The sequence below is a fragment of the Erithacus rubecula genome (assembly GCF_903797595.1).
Source record: "Erithacus rubecula genome assembly, contig: SUPER_Z_unloc_2, whole genome shotgun sequence".
Taxonomy (NCBI): domain Eukaryota; kingdom Metazoa; phylum Chordata; class Aves; order Passeriformes; family Muscicapidae; genus Erithacus; species Erithacus rubecula.
In genome coordinates, this window is record NW_027635860.1 from 9454248 (window position 1) to 9458269 (window position 4022).

Consider the following 4022-nt stretch of genomic DNA (forward strand, 5'->3'; position numbering starts at 1 on the left):
GCACAAGATACACAGGAAGTTCCACCTCAGTGGAAAAAGAGAAAGAATTTAAGTATGCAAGAACATGCACTAGAACACGCTGCCCAGAGAGGTTGTGGAGTCTCCCTAGCTGGAGACACTTAAGAACCACATAAGTGTGATCCTGTGCCATGTATTCTAGGTACCTCCCTGATAAAGTTGTGAAGCTGGAGCAGATCACCTGCTGTATCCAACCAGACCGTATCTGCGATTCATCTTGAAAGAGGTGGGTTTGCAGTACCCATTTTTTGTGTGAAATACCTTGTAGTGGAGGATCCCTGCCTTCTACAAGCCAAGAAGTGCTTGCAGTTTCCCCAGAAAGTCTGTTGCAGGCAAACTGCTATTTCAATTTCATGTAAGAGAATTAAAAGAGAAGAGCTGTGAAACTTGATCACCTTCATAATGGATAGAATAGCTTGGACTTGCCTTGAGGTTTGCCAAATCCTAGGATAATATCTGAATACTGAGCATTCTATCCCCAGATACCTTGGTTCATTGAAAACACAGAGGTAGTACAATAACTGAGGGAAAGAGACTTTAGTTCAGTTTTTTCTGACTGTTTGAAGGAGAGGCATTCTGCGCAAATCAGATTTCAAATGTTATTTTAAAGGCAGTAGCAGTAAACCAATTTTGACAAAGCAAGCCATGAAACATGACTGACAACAGATGGGCATCACAAACTCTGATAATTTCCAAGTATCTAGGACAATTCTCATATGTAGCTGTACAAAGCACAGCTCTTGAACACATTAGTTTGCCGTGTTTCCTGTAATGCTGGCCCTAGTTAGTCTTGTGGGTGTTAACCATGCTCATCATCAGTTATCTGTACAGAAATCTGCATTTTTTTAAAATAATGGAAGTATCGACATCCATTATTTTGTGAATACGGAGATGCATATAAAATACCTTTTTTTCATTACCAATTATTCCACTGAAAAAAAAATACTGACTACTTGAGTTTGGTCCTTTTCCTGTCAAGCAAGGTGATACCTGGAATCACGAAAAGAATTTACAGCCTGATCTGGTGCTTAGTTGAAAGATTTTCATGTTAAGGAAGTTGGTTTGTTTAAAAACTTGTGAACAGAAACATTGGTGTTAGAGCAAAGATAACTTTCATTTCAATGATAGCTATCACTTAAGGAAAAACCTACCAAACTTGCTTTCAGACACCAGAAACCTCCTCAGGTCTTAACAGAGAATAGGAAACTTCACAGATATCACAGGCTGGATACATTATCTTCAAAACACCCAGGTATATTTAAAGTATGTCTCACACCATAACACCCAGAACAACTACATTACTGCTGTTATTAGAATTAGTTATAATTAAATAGAAACCTCTACTGAAATGCTTAGTAACAACATAGATGTGACTAAAAATTTTATTATTTTTACTAGTGTCTCAAGTAGAAATAAGATCAAAAGACACAGGCTTCTCATACAGGCTTTTTCCAGTATTAAATCTAAAGCACCTCTGTAGGCCAGAGAAGCAAACTTCAGTCTGGCTAGGAAAATGGTATCCAAGGTAGTACAGGGTAGTGGAAGCAGTCAGAAATAGTGTAGGTTGGGGATTCAGGTCAGGAAGCCTGCCCATTACTACAGAAAGTGCTTCAACATCCTACCAGGATCAGTCCTAATTGTGTGACACAAACCACAAGGGAAATTAAAACTTACGAGTTAAAAATGTACTTCAACTGCTGGCACAAAGAGCTAGAACACAAAAATAGAAACAACACAAGCTGCTGCTGGTATCAGCTGGGAGCACTGGTGTAAATACCAAGTATAGGAGCTTTCAGTTCACACAAGTCTCATCCTGACCAGAAGGATCAAAAATAGCAGCTCCCACAAGATCAGAGGACAACTCTGCTGGAAGTCTTGTCACCCAGAAGCTTTAGAAAATCCTCTTCATGCTGTGCATTGATAGGAAGCATATAAAATTGGAAAGAATAAACGTGAATTTTTGCTGTGGATAAGGGATCATTACGCATTTGCAGATGGAAAGAATAAAGAGAAATAGTATAGGTAACATTACAGTTTTGTTTGCATTGGATTAAGATTTCTCCTATTTTAGTATTTTGCTAGCAGCAATTATGATTTAATGTTTTAATTACATCAAAAAAACATTAATTCCATCATGGAATCATGCCAATATTCATAGTCACCCAATAACAGCTTTCAAAACCATGATTTTCAGGAATGCCTCTGACTTCTAATATTTTACACAGAATTTGATCCTTCAAGTGCCGCAAATCAGTCCCTGCAGATGAATGAGGAATTGCATAATTAACAACAAAGCAAAGAGAGCCATAATGTAAAACTGGAAAAACAAGACAGGTTAAAAGAAAAAGGTGTAAATAAAGTTTAAGAGTTTTCAGTGAACTTTTATTAGGTTCATTGTGACTTCATATTATGCTGGACAGCAAAACCTTGATCGACTACTGCTGGAAGAGAATCAGCTCACTCAAGGAGAGCATATGTACACAAGTTCTCTGTCTGGTACCACGGCTGACAAAAGGACGTCATCATTAAAAGACAAACAATGCTGATGACACAGCAACCTGACAAGCATTTCAGAAGGCAGCTGGGATGTCTGGTCCAGCAAACTAGTGAGATGAGCCAAGTTTGGCGAAGTCTTGCACTTAGGTGGTTCAAACAAGGGTTAGGGGCTATTTTGTTTCTCAGAGATCAAAGTTCTGAACTGTGAAGAGCAGGTTTTGGGAAGACTAAGTGAAAAGAGAAAAAATATTGAGCTTTATGAGTAAACAGGAACATGTTCTCTAGCAAATAGCTGGCCTATTGATTTCAGGCTTCTATGTCAAACAAGAACACAGACAATTACGTAAAACATTAACAGCTAGAGAATGAAAGAGTTTCTATTCAGACTGAAGGTAGAAAATGGTTCCTAATAATTTAAAACAAAGGGTTTTTTTACTTTTTATTAGAATACTGTTAAACATATATAAAATGTATGTTTATTTGTGTAAAATACTTTTTTTAAAACGGCTTTTTAAACTGTCAGAAAAACCTTGAAACTTCTGATGTATTCATGATAGCCTTAAAAAGAATACTTATCCCCTATAGTAGATTCAATCCACTGTCTCTGCCAATTTCAGATCCAACTATATAAAAAGTATGCACTACAGATTCTTTCAGTAAGAGTACAATACCATAGCACCAGTAACACGAAGGAAACATGAGGAAAAAAATGCTGAACTATTAGTCCACTGAAAAAAAAAAAAGTATGCAAACTAAATTGCAAACTGCCTGGTCAATTTTGTTTTAACAGATTTTTTACATAATTCATATTCTAAATGCAAATATTGAAAAGCAAGTATTTAACATGAAAGGCAATTAGTATCACCTGCTTTTGGGCATGTAATACATAAATTGTTCTAAGTTCTTCACGGTATTTTTAGGGACAAGTAACAGATTCCTAACTTCTACCCCCACAAATAAAACACTTCTGAATTTATAATTTTATCCAGCATTTCTCAATGATTAGCTTTAGAATTTTAGATTTTAAAATGGGACTAGGTAGCCTTTTACTGCTGAATATACAGGTTGCACGTAATTGTTGAATCAAACCAAAATCATAAAAAACTGAATGACTGAAAAATTAGACAAGCCATTGGAAAAATATGTAAAAAATTACAGATGAATATATTACCTTCTAATATCCTGAAATGACAAAATCTGTACAAAGAACATACTTTCATTGTGCAATTACTTGTGCAATATTGCAACAGCTAAGGTAATCTTGTGCTATTTGCTCTGTAGAATTGAATTTGAGGATTCATGATTTTTTTCATATTTGTCAAGCAGCTGAAGTCAGGAATTTCTACAGATCCTATGTGTTCCAGAAATCACATAGCAGATGACTGAGTAAAAAATAGTTACAGACTTTCTGTTCCACCCAGTTCAGCCTAAATTATCCTGCCTAGTTCCTGTATGTAGTTAGTATATTCTATCTCAGAAGCTGCAAACCAGCTGCCTTGCACAAGGAG